The sequence below is a fragment of the Notechis scutatus genome, chromosome Z (genome assembly GCF_049901735.1).
Source record: "Notechis scutatus isolate UNSWTSFEM ecotype Mainland chromosome Z, rNotScu1.2, whole genome shotgun sequence".
NCBI classification, from domain to species: Eukaryota; Metazoa; Chordata; class Lepidosauria; order Squamata; family Elapidae; genus Notechis; species Notechis scutatus.
The window spans coordinates 8,624,815-8,638,823 of record NC_142025.1 but is presented as its reverse complement, the minus strand read 5'-3'; the positions used below and the strand labels follow the sequence as shown (position 1 = coordinate 8,638,823).

Here is a 14,009-nt window from a genome sequence, read left to right as displayed (position 1 = left end):
GTCCCAAATGTATGGTCCCATGACCAGTGTTGAAAATTCAAATCCAGGACATGAATACTATTTTTGTGTCCATTGTACCTTAACTGGTTGCTAAGCAACGTCATAACTCAAGGACCACCTGTAAACGGCATTAAGATAAATGCCATTTGAGATAAATCTAACTCTTGGTAAATAGACATTCACATCTCTGTCATTTTTTTTTGGAAATACTACAAAACTGACTGCAATTGCTTTTTTCCAAGATTTATTTCAACTTCTTAGTCAAGTATACAACCCTGAGATTTCTTGGTATTTTTCCATCCCGGCATTAAGTAGGCAAAACCCTACTTAAGCTATTTTGAGATAAGCCAAAGTTGGCTAGGTACTCTTAAACTGATACCAATTTTAAGGGAAATGAAAATAAAATGTGAAATGAAATGAAAGTTGATGTCCACAAGTTAATGTAACTTTTAGTCTCTAAGAAAGTAGAAAACCTAGCCATTCCATATTGTACAGCAAACCTATAAAAATTGTTAGGAAAGCAAGCAACCTGATGACCAGCGGAACAACCTATAGTCCACACATGAAGGTTATAGTCCTGGCTGTGATATCAAAACTCCCCCAAATCTGTTCATATATTGTGTAATTATTTTGTACACATGGTGCAACAATATTCCTGGCCTTACCTGTGACTTCTGCACGGCTCACTTTTTAAAATATCTTTCCTTAATCTTGGCATTCTCCACATGTTTGCACTTCAACTCCCAGAATTCATAGCAAAGGCTTTGAGTGGCCCAGGACTTCTGGGAGTTGAAGTTCACAAACATCTGGACAATGCCCAAGGTAGAAAAACTGTTTTTAGGTATAAACCCTTATGTTACATAAGGATGTAAAGTTTGTTTACATCCAAGGACAGTCTTTTGGAGTTGAAAACTCCACGCCTCCTTGTTACATTCTGAGAAATAAAGTCCTTTTTCTAAAGATTTCATTGCCTTTGAGAAGTTAATAATATCCTGTCTTTATAAGGTGAAAAGCAAAAAATAAAAATAAACCAGCATTGGTTGGTTGGTTCTGCTGGTACAGTCAATTCTCATGATCAGCAAAGGGTTAAAATTTAATGAAGAGCAAATTGGCTTGCTTTAAAGAAGCCAGAATTGATTGGCTTCATGACCCAAAGGAAAACACAATAAGCCTTTGCTAGTCTCCAAGTCCTGTAATCATCTCAGTCTTCAGAACCAATGAATAATAGCTCTCCGTTTGTGTTTTGAAATGTGTGATTCATATTATTGAAGCTGTATTCATTTTCACTGGGCGTCCCTCAATCAAAGACAGAAAGCAACGCAGCAGCCTTTGTCTGCAAATGAATTCTGTCCAGCAGGCTGATGAGAATTTCAGTCTGATTTATAGCTGTCATCAAAGCTGATAAAGGTCATCACTGAATCTCATTTTTTACTGCTTCCAATTTCTCCAGCAACTATCTGGAGCTTCAGATGCCCACCTCTTTAAGTAACAGCTATTCCAGTTTGTATGGAGTAAATCACAAAAGCTCTCGACTGGACTGTTTTCCTCACTTGCAATCCCAGGGACAGGGAGAAAAAAAATCTGCATCCAACATTAGCAGACGCTTTTGCATATCTCAGAGAAGCATTTCCTTATGATGGCAGGTCCTTGTATATGGAATGTCACTCCAAGGAGAAGGATGTCTGGAGGCCATTGAGTAGGACTGCTGGCAGAAGGGTGAAAAGATGCAAATGAAGAAACTCTACAGCAGGGGGTCTTCAAATTTGACAGCTTTAAGACTTGTGGACTTCAATTCCCAGAATTCCTTCTCCAGTCATGTTAGCTCAAGAATTCTGGGAGTTGAAGTCCACAAGTCTTAAACTTGCCAAGTTTGAAGACCCTTGCTCTACAGTGTATTCCCATGTTCTGCTCCTCAAAGAATGGTTTTATTTATTGATGCCTCCCTTGTCTGCAGCAACCTTAAATGGTGGTGTGAGGGGTGAATCATGGGTAGGGGAAAGGCTCCCTACAAAATGGACTGTGACAAAGACCCATCAAGAAGACCCATTCACGTTTCCTTCATGTTGCCTGCTGCCTCCATGCAGAAGTTAGCTCTGTCCCTTCCTTGCAAATATTATTTGTCTGAAGAAGATGAGAAGAGCTTAAACAGCATGTTAAGAAGCAGGCTTTTTTTTTTTTTTTTTTTGCCTTTCAGCACTCCAAGCTGAAATGTGGCAGAAATGCAAAAGCACATAAGACCAAGTCAGACATATTCTTCAGGGTGGAAGTGGCAACTGAGCAGGCTTGTATGTTATCAGCCTTGACTGGAGTCCATCGGTAGACTGAGATTGAAAGAGGATACAATGCGGTGTTTGGAATCGGAGGACAAACTAGTTTCATTCAAAGTGCTTTGAGATCTGATGAGAAAAAGATTCTTCCTTGGGTTCTAACAGGGAACCATCATTTGCTAGCTGCTTCATATTTCAAGGAATGGAAAAACAAAAAGATAGGTGGAAAATCCCTTTAGAAGACATCATCTAGCTTCAGCTGGGTATCTTCAAGGGTTTTGGTTGAAATATTTTCCCTGCAACTTTCTTCGACTGAACAAAAAATAACAACAATTTTCCAATTGGTCTAACTTACGCTAAATTAATACAAATGACAATTTCAAAATATAATTAAAGGGCAAGGTCTTATTTTCCACATGCATTACTAAAAGGACAGGTTTGGCATGTTGGAGAATGACTAATGACTGCCACTATTGTGCTGCCTCTGATCATTAGATTACCTATGGTGATAAGGGGGCTGGCATAGCCAATTGGCCAGATTGACATCGCATCCTGGAAAAGAAGCCCTCATCAGCAGGGAGATTCAATTGTGACAGGTTTCTGGCTTGCTGATTTTCAACATTAGTGAAATTAGAAGAAGCAGATGATCTCAGCAGAGCAGAAGGGCTAAAATGTCTATTATTGATAGAGGAGAATGTTTGTAGCTCCGAGTTGGTCTCTCTGAGCTTGGTGGTTTTCTTCAAGATGTTTCATTACCAAAATAGGTAACACTGGGAAGTGAGCTTTGGTGGTTCTTTGTTTAGGCTGTTTACTGTTCTTGTTTGGTAGTTCCTTGATTGGGGGTATTTATTTCTTAATTGTTGGTCTGATGTTAATCTGAGTATTAATCTACATCTGGGTATTGATTTCTGATTTTGATCTTTTTGTTCCCTTTTTGGCTTGTTGATTGTCTCATTTGCATGGCAGGTAGATGTTGTTTACACCTATGTGTTTACTGATGGTTGATTTGTCAGAGTGCCAGGAATTCTGTATCATTTTTGGACTTGGCTTGCTCTAGGATGATCTCCTAGAGTAAATTTGACCCAAAATGGCGCTCAACCTCAAGCCCATATTTAGAATGGAAAGAGCTGAATTAAATTTAATTTAATCAGGAATTTCAGCAATGCAAGCATGAGTGTACAATGTTTCATTAGCACAAGAGAGAGCAACATTATAATTTGTGGAGAGCTGTGCTAAAAGAAACAGAAAGATAAATGATGTCCAACAGAATGTTAACCACATTGGGAGACTTCTGACAGGCAAAGCATTTAATAAGGTGATAAATATTATTGGTCAGGTGCCCATGGCATCATCAAATAAGTCACTATGTGTTCCAACTCCTTTTATCATTCTCCATATATGGAATTGGAAAGATGGCAGCCCAGGTTTGAGACCTGAGCTCCACATGATAGGGTGAGCTCCCAACCTCACCGCAGCACCTGCCAAACTAACAGTTCTAAAACATGCAAATGCAAGTAGATAAATAGGTACTACTTCAATGGGAAGGTGCTGGCCACATGATTGCGGAAAAGTCTTCAGACAGCACTGGCTCAATGGCCTTGAAAAGGAGATGAGAACTACCCCATGTAGTCAGAAATGATTAGCGGAGTAAAATCCTCAAGGACTCTTTTTTACCTGTATGCAACAGAAGTTGGTCTCTGACTATCTCAGAAGCAGCAAAAAGATAACAAATCTGGAAAAAATGCTTTGAAAGGCTAGGAGATGCTTTGAAGTCATCTAATTTGATTTACTGTCTCAAAACATGTCCAGACTTTGACCTAAAAATCTGTTTCAAGGGAGTGATGGATCGGAACTTGATAAACTGACTGCACTCTGTTGACATTTCCACCCAGTCTATATTCTTGCATCCTGCATGACTACATATTCTGCAATTTTCTTCTTTTGCCCAGCAGACCAACTATTTAAAGAAGGGGTTTCCAACCTTGGCAACTTTAAGACCTGTAGACTTCAATTCCCAATATTCCCCAGCCAGCCATACTCATTTATGGTTTAGAGGACACCTGATTGCCTATTTAGGCTTATCAGAATGTCTGATGCTGATTAAATCAGCCTCTTATTGCTTCTCTTCTACATAGTTCCCCATATTTTCTTTGAAGGTGAAATAGTAACTAACGTAGAACATAAGTAGTAACCTGCCGGATGTGACTATGGCCTTTTCACTCCAGCAATTTGTTCTAACCACTGTATAAGGAAGCCCACAAATCTTCTAACAGATGGCCTTCAGAGGTAGTCAGACTGCAATCAATAGCATTGATCCCCACGAGTTCCATGAATTGATCCAACCCATTTTTTGATGCTGGCCTCAATGGGCAGAAGCACATCTTGTGGCAGGACCCAGAAAGATACAGGATGATGCAACTGAAGATCTGAGGAAACGGGGGGAGCCATAGATTACATATCTCCCATTTAGAGCAATTCAATCCCGAACATGATTATATTTGTATAGTTCCTATCATTACAATAAAACGATAAAGGTCCAGGCTCTCAGGGGAGATGCTTATTTGTGGTTTGTAGCTGAGGTAACCAATGTTGTCCAAAGACATTTTCTGTGGTCATGTGGCCAGCATGGCTATACTCTAAAGGTGCATGGAATGCTGTTAATTTTCCATCAAAGTGGAACCTATCAATCTACTCGCATTTGCATGCTTTCGAACTGCTAAGTGGAAAGGAGCAGAGGTAGAAATGGGAGCTCACCCTGTTGTATGGCGCTTGGGTCTCGAGCCTCGGCTGTCAGCTTTCCACTTCACAATCTCAGCATCTTTAACCGCAGATCCATCATGTGCACATCATTACAATAATGTTGCAGAATTGAAGAAGAGATAAGGAATAACAGGGGATCACGTAGCCCTTTCAATGTTTCAGCTCCCAGCAGCTGTACATTATAATATAATTCATAATGAGAGATGATGTGAGTTGGTAGCTCAGTTCCATGCCTTCCATCAATTCCATTGTAGAGATTTGCTATTGTCATTACGTGTCAACAATGATAAAATATTATTGCTTTCTTGTTTTTAACCAGGGTAGCCTAGCTAGGAAGGAGATACATTACAATTCATATGTACAACACCAACACTCTTTTTAAGTAGGCTAAAATTATTATTATTCTGTTCACTGGACTATACATTTTAGAGAAAGTAAAAAAAACTGTTCAGTCCAGAAAGCAGAACACAGAAATACACACCATTTTTTAATTTTTCTAAATTACCATCTTAGTATTAGGCAGCATATTTGAACAAGGTATCATTTGTTATAATTAAACCTTTCCTTCTTAGAGGCACCTGGAATTTTTGAGTTTAATTTCTCTTCCTGCACAGGCCATTACATTCTGAGTCCTAATCCTCCTTGCTCAATTTCTTTCCTTTTCCTTTTCTTTAAGGAGGAAGGAAATGGAGCTTTAAATACTCAGTTTGATGTAATTCACCTAAACAACGAACATCTCACCATATTGGTACTTTTGGCTAGCTGAACATGTTTATTATGCAAGAAGTAGCTTTAATCACTCTTTATTTTAATTCAGTGCAAGCTCAGATATTTAATGTAGCAGTATTTGTGTGAATGTGTATCATTCAATGTAGACATACATTTACACAAACAGTAAAATCTCCTCTTGCTCCTCTTAGACAAACATCCTGGTTAACTTTCCATGTAGATAAGTACTGGAAACACTATGAAGCTCTAGCATAGGGGTGTCAAATTCAATTTCATTGAGGACTGCATCAGGGTTGTGTTTCACATCAGGGCCAGGGGTGTGGCCAGCTCAACGTCACTCATCGAGGCTTCGTTTTCGGCTGTGATGGTCTCCTGGAGTCCTCTGCCAGCGAAAACAGAGACCGTGCGCGGCAGTTGTGGGATTCAATTTTTTTTACTACCGGTTCTGTGGGCATGGTGTGTCTTGGTGGGCGTGGCTTGGTGGGCGTGGCTTGGTGGACGTGGCAGGCGAAGGATACTGCAAAATCCCCATTCCCTCTTCACCCCCCGCCAACCTGCTTATAAGGATGTTGTAGGGGTTTTCTTATAATGCAGTTGAATGTAATGGTTGATAACCAAATTTTGTGAACAAAATACTGTGTAAGATTTTAGAGGCATCTTAAACTTCTACCAGCTGATTCATAGTAACTTTTCATTCTAGTATCTTTTCTCTTATTTTTAAACAATCTGTTTTTTACCCTGCATTGTAATCATTTAATTGTCTTTGTTATGGAAAAACTGTAAACCCCCTCACCCCTTCCAAACATATTAAATTGCAAATCCCATAAACTCCAACCATTACCCATGAAATCAGAGGTTATGGCAGTTGTAGCCCCAAGATATCCATGAAAATGGACGCATTTAGATCTGGAAAAAAGAAATCAGTTTTCTGTAAGCAGCTCTGAATATTTCTAAAGATTTAACCACCAGTTAAAAGCTAAAATCTTTTTTTAAAAACCAAACATAATTTAATATTTGCATTTTAGGTATTGTTCATAGTTACTTATTTGATAAAGAATTCAAGACAGAAAAGTTTGTGCACTTCTGACCTTACTCCATAACTGTATAGTTACTATACAGCTAGACCAGGATTGTCAAATGCGTGATGTCACATTGTCGTCACGTGACGTATTGCGACTTCCCCCCTTTGCTAAACGGGGGTGGCGTGGCCAGTGGATGATGCATCCGGCCTGCGGTCTGCGAGTTTGATACCCCTGAGCTAGATTATGGCTCTTATCATCCCTGGCCAGGCTAGCCAGTGCATCTCTTTCTTTAAGTATCATCCATCTTTCTGCAGAGAGCTTTCTTTTGACTCCCAAACTCAACACTCAACAATGTTTAAGATGTGGAATAAACTGCAGCTGAGAAACAACTATTGATTTGTCTTCCATGTTGCCACGCTGTGTCTCTCTTCAGGGCCCCCTCTGACTGGCCGATCACATCAATATTTGGCAGTCATTCCTTGCTATCCTGCTTGGCGTTTATAGTGAATATAGTTCAGTTATGATCTTTCAAGACCCAGCCTGTGTCTTCAGATTGGACTTCAGATTTTGAAGAAAAGGGACATAAAATGGCTGTGTTCAATCATACTGACAGTTTCTTACTGTGATATCTCTTTGGTCTCTCTGCCTACCATTAGATCTTTTTGTTGGAGGATTTTTGCTGTAAATATTTCATCTGAACCAGGTCTGCTCATAGTTGCACTATTCACAAAAATCATTAAGAACAGAGTTTGCCAACTTTGGACACTTTAAGACTTCAATTCCTAGACTTCAATTCTCAGAATTCCCCAACCATCATGAAATCCATGCAGACGCACTGAAAAATCTCCATTATGTTTCAACTTCTATTCCTTCTATTCCTACTGTGAACTTTATCAGTTCAATCTCTTTGCTGATTAATTTATTATTCATTAAAACTATGCAATATTAGAATCCATTTTTCTATTCAGTTCTGCAACTTCCTTTCTTCCTCCTTGAAACTCCTTGTTGAAGCCAAAGTAGACTTGGAAGTCTAATGCCCATGTATTAGCAAAATCATCCACACCAATTTCAAAATATATACAGGTAATCTTCGACTTATGACCATAACTGAGCCCAAATTTTCTGTTGCTAAGTGAGTATGAGTTTTGCCCCATTTCACAACCTTTCTTGTCCCAGTTGTTGAATGAATCATTGCAATTGTTAAGTTACTAACACAATTGTTAAGTTAATCTGGCTTCCCCATTGATTTTGCTTTGCAGGTCACAAAAGTAGAATCATATGACCCAAGGATACGACTCAATTGCCAAGCAATTTAATTTTGATCACATGACCATGGGGATGTTGCAAAGGTCATAAGTGTGAAAAACAGTCATAAATCATTTTTTTCAGTGCCATTGTTACTTTGAACAGTCACTAAACAAACTGTTGTTAAGTTGAGGATTACCTGTATATTTGGAATTTCAGCCAAGATAATCTTAAAACTACATCACAGACAAAAGATAAGCCATTAAAATCTAGTCTTGTCCATAGCTCAACCAACACTTTGTTTTATACTATTTCATTCTTACTTATTAGTCTTTAGTATCATCTATCATGGAATGTAAGCTTTCTAAGTAGAACTGTTTTATTATTCTATTCTGAATGTAAATATGAATGATCGACATCCCCTTTGATTCCTGATGATTGTTTGGACTGATCTCTGCAGTTTTCTTGGCAAAACGTTTCAGAAATGGTTTGCAATTCCCAGAGCTGAGAAATAGTGAATGGCCCAGATGATTTTGGGTCTAAGGTAGGGCTAGAACTCATGGCTCCTACCCTAGTGGTACCTTAAACTACTACACCAAACTGGCTCTCCTATCACCCTTATAAGGCTGTTAGTCTTGGCCATGAAACCCCATCTAATGCAAATTAATTTGTTTTAGCTTTCATTTCATAATAAAATGATTTTTCCTATTTCCACTCTTGCATATTTATAAATCTGCATAATTTGCAATCCATATGAAATATGATTTAGAAATAAAGGCTATGAAATTCACTATAAATATATTATATGAATAATATATACTGATCTATATGGCAGTCTCCATCTTAAAACGAGACAACAATGTATGAATGGAATCAAAGGAGGATAGTTGAAATTATTCTACATTTGTGATTTTATAGTTGGGCTTTTTTTAATATGGAGAAAATAAAGATTTGGCAGACAGATTACTTTTTATTGTTCATTGAATATGCATTATCCACAATGGGGCTCCTTGACAGAAGCTAAAAATGGCATCTGAGGGCTACAAATAAATATCTTGAAATCATTCAGTGTTGGGGCAAAAAGGAGAATGAAAAAACACCAGCCATTTCTGAGTTTGCAGCAAGAGCGACCTCATAGCTACATCAACATAAAGACTATTAAATGATCACTAAAAGAACTGTCGTACAGCTAGGACTATGTGTAACAGGAGCTCACCCATCATGCCTCACTCAGGTCTCGAACCCGGGCTGCCAGCTTTCCAACTGATAAGCTCAGTGTCTTAGCCTTGATAGTGAAGAGCTTGTGTGCAATACTCTCCCTCCTTTAAATAAAACTGCCCTGTTTTCCCGAAAATAAGACCTACCTTAAAAGTAAGTCCTAGCTTAATTTTTACATGTGCACCCAATATAAGCTCTATCCCCAAAATAAGCCCTAATTAAGATGCCGCCCACTCCAGAGTGCATGGGTTAAAATTAAGGTAGGGTGGGGGTGGGGGGGGGTTGACCTACTCTACTACTTACCTTTGGACAGTTGTAGCCAGGCCTCATACACCCCAACACCTGCCTTGCTGGCCCATTTCTTCTGCAGCCAGCAAGGCTGGCAAGGCTTTCCTGAAAGCCTCTGGAGCTGAAAACAAAGCTTGATTTGGAGCTCTGTTATCCACTGCAGAGGCCTTCAGGAAAGCCTTGCTGAGCTCAGAACAAGTAGTTCCTGAAGGCCTCTGACAGTAAAATGGAGGCCAGGGGCGACACATGCATGAGGTTAGTCAGTGGATGACATCCCCCGAAAATAAGACCTGGTGCCTTTTTTTGGTGGCAAAAATATATAAGACAAGGTCTTATTTTGGGGAAAACATGGTAAAAAGTGTGAGAGTTGAATAGAACTACAACAATGCAGTAATGAGGGCAAAAGGGTTAAATCTTAGTGTGACTTAAATCTTAGCCCACATGTTCCTGAAGTCATGATAATGAGGTTAATGGTAGCTCAGGGTTCTAGTTGTAGAACAAAAACAAAACTTCATTACATAAATATTGTCAGGTTTCAACAGATATGTGTTATCCAGAAGACAGAAGAATGAGGGCAGGAGAAACCATTTATTCATGCAACAGATGGAAAGGAAGAATAAAGAACAACAGGGGAGAACATTGAAATGTTCAACATGTTATGAAAGCTTCAGTTAAGGCCCACATTGTAACAATCTCAGTTGTGTTCCTGGAATAGTTCTCTACCAAACTTGGCAGACAATTGCTTTAATTCCCCCCTTCCCTTATGCCTTCATCTACAAATACCTTCACGGTAATATTCTATCTCATCCATTTGTAGCTTTGGAATGCAAGATATTATTGCAATTGGTTGCCTAGATTCCTCGTTCTTTTTTTCTGTGGAAATTCTCAGTCACCCCAGGTCATGTCATCTTGTCCCAAAGGTGTTTTTTCAAGAGGCAACTGGACTTTCTGTTTCTTTCTTTTGAAGATGTTTCGCTTTTCATCCAAGAGGCTTCCTCACCTCTGACTGGATGGTGGAGAACGGAAGGATTTATACTCCTTGCAGACAGCTGGTCGTTTGCATCCTTTTAGGGAGTCATTCAGGCCACCTGGAGGTTTACCTGTGTCCTCAGGGTCACCTGAGTGGTTCAGATGGGTGTGGAGGCTTCTTTGACTGCGTTGTAGACTGGAGATAGATTATTCCCCCCCGTTGATATAGGGGGTCAAAGAGGCCATGATAACCCTTTTTTTAACAGGTATTGCTTGGCTTATACCACAATTGGGACCAGAATTTCTGCTGCTGAGCAAGGCAGTTAAATAAGTTGCACCCGATTTTTATGACCATTTTTGCTGCAGTTGTTAAGCAAACCACAGCAATTGTTAAGTGAATCACGTGGTCATTAAGCAAAAACAGCTTCCGCTTTTTGGAAGCCAGCTGGGAAGGTTGCAAATGGTGATCACATGATCCTGAGATCCTGCAACCATCATAAATACATGCCAGTTGCCATGTATTTTCCTGAATTTTAATCACATGACCATGGGGATACTTGCGACAGTCACAAACAGGGGAACTGATCATAAGTCACTATTTTTCAGTGCTCTGTAATTTTCAACGGTGCTTAATTGAACGATTGCAAACCAAGGAGTTCCCATACTGGTTCACTCAATCAGATATTTCTCCACCTGAATCAGAATATAAATCTTTTTTTTAATTTTGTTAAGGTCCAGTTCTTAATTCTTCTTGGCAATTGGGGCTTTTGATCATTCTTATTTTACTTGCCCCCCCCCCATTTCATTTGCTTAACCTACCTAGATTTTTAAATCTTTCCCCTTCTCTTTCTTAATTTACATATTTGGGGGACGGTGCAGAAGATATTCTGAATACCATGCCAGGTTCTGCAAACATTATGGTAATGACCTACTCAGATTAGTTTGAAAGTAATTATGATAGGTGCTTGAAACACATAGATTTATCACAAAGGAGCTTTTCATTAACAATATTTATCTCTTACTGAGTGCTTAATTAGCTTTCACATAAAAATGTGAGGATATTTTTTTTCCCAATTCAGAAAGACTGCATTGAAAGAAAGCAAGACAGAAAGTAAAGGGAAATTAGGATCCACCAGGATTCTATTAGAATTCTATTTTATTACTTGCGAGAACACAAAAGATCAGACAGAAACCATGGCACCAAATGAACAAATATAGAGATTTTATTTTTTAGGATTTCATTTTTAGAAAGAAAGGCTGTCCAAAGATGGAGGCTTTTTCATGATTACATAGGACAGAATAAGAAATAAATTGGATGGGGATATACAAGATTGCTAAGTCTTTCCAAAGGAAGCAGATGTGAAAAATAATGAACACAAAGACAATGAAAATTCTTTTAAAGCTAAGGATAAAGGAGCGGGTGACATGCCTGCCTGCTTGCAAACCAAGAGATTTGCTTTTAAGGCTTGTTAGCCAAGTTCTTAGATTGTTTTTGTATGAGAGGCCAATGCCTACAAAGGGTCACACTTTCTTGAAGTTCCAAACACAGAAAATACTCAGATTTTGGAACAAAACTATACTTGAGAAAAACATCCAAAGAATTGTGATGAAAAGGTTGATTGCGAATAGCAGTGTAATTTGGGAATGAAAGTAGAACAAAGTTCCTTTTACTTGAACAAATGATTTATTGTTTCTCCAGGAGATAATTTCAAGTCTCAACACAAAGCAATGTCTCTATTTCTACTGCCATCCTAAAGAGAGAGAAAAAAAATCTTAATTTGAAAGCAGGGATAACTATGATTCTCCCGTTTCACCTGATATGGTAAAATACAGCTTCACTAACTTCAATAGATGTCTTACAAAAATACTCCCGCAAATAACGTGGTTGGGGACCAAAGCCTTCGGAGGAATGATGATTGTGAGGTACACATTTTTGCAAAACTTATTTCAGGGATGAAGAACTGAAGAAAAGAATTTGGGGCCGTAACAACTTGGTAATAATGTAATCTTATCCTTACTTATTTAAAAGTAAGCCCCACTGAGTTTAATTTTATTTATTATTTATTTATTGAATTTATACTGCTGCCTATTCGTCCATAGCGACTCAAGGCAGCTTACGGAACAAAACAATAAAAATTAACAAAAAGAATCAAATTAATAAGGTTCTTTCACCATGTACTGTACATCTGTACACAACTGCTGACTGGATTTGCATTTAAGGCAATCCTTGACTTACAACCATTCATTTAGTGACCATTCAAAGTTACAACTGCATTGGAAAAAAAGACTTATGACTGGTTTCACACTTAACAGCCATTATGTCATAACAAATGCACAATTTTAGTTATTATTAGCATATATTAATTTCACTAATATATTTTGATATGTTTATGCTTCCTTGTATTTTATTGTGCGTGCCACATAAAATAATGTATGTGAGGTAGACAGCTATGTGAGTGGAATGAATCCATGAAAAAGTAGCTACTTCTGAACTTCTGAGTATTTGTTAATATTCTAATTTTTTTTTAATGGTACCATTGGTTTTATTGAAATGACACAAAATGCTATTAATGTTATAGTTCTAAAACATGAAGCAATATCTGTTTTTTGTACACATATGTTATCAGTGATGAGGGAGGTAGGGAGAGGTTATCAGAATTTCCTAATTTGTTTGTGCTTATTTAGTTATTAAATTTCTATACTGCTCATCCTGCCTAAGTGACTCTGGGCAGTTTATAACATCGAGAGCTGCAGATTAAATATAACTTATTTCCTTAGCTTAAAATGTAATAGATCCTAGAATTATAGTGATAAGTCAATGCATCCTATAACTGGATCCAATTTTTTAAACTGCATTTTTGTAGTGCCATTAAGCAAATATCACAGTCATGAAACAAACCAATTTTCACCAATGGGTGTTATTATTATTATTATTATTTTGCCAGACAAACACTGCAAAACAACAAATCACAATCATGTAATCATATCACATCATGCAGGCTGTAAAGGTTGAACCAGCTGCTAAGGGTCTAAATATGTACATATCACTACAGGAGTGTGTGTGTATGTGTGTGTGTGTGTGTGTGTGTGTTTCTGTGCCCATGGTAACTTTGAGAATGGGTTATAGTGTTTGTCATAACTTTCAACGGTTGTTAAGAATCAAGGACTTCCTGCACATTTCATACCCTCAGCCCTGAAGTTGAAACGTAATAATCTTCAATGATGGGTGAAGAAAGCAATTCTCAGGTATGAAGCATGATTAAATTCAACAGAACTTCAAAGAAAAGGTTGCAGAATTTTCTCTTTTCTTTTTCTTCCTTCTTGCCTCTCCTTCTACCCAGAGGTGGGCTTCAAAAATTTTAGCAACAGGTTCTCTGCCCGGTTGCTGGGTGGGTGTGGCCACGGTGGGCGTGATCTAGTCAGCCTCCTGCACCATGGTGGCGGGGCGTTTTTTACCTCCCCGGGCTCCAGAGACTTTCCTTGAGCCTCCAGGAGGGTGGAAACTGCCTCC

General features: G+C 38.5%; 1 protein-coding gene across 1 annotated transcript in view; it reads right to left on the bottom strand.

Annotated features, from left to right (window-relative positions):
• DPP6 (dipeptidyl peptidase like 6) overlaps positions 1-14,009 on the bottom strand; it is a 349,551-nt gene that overhangs the window by 122,245 nt on the left and 213,297 nt on the right. The window lies entirely within an intron of this gene.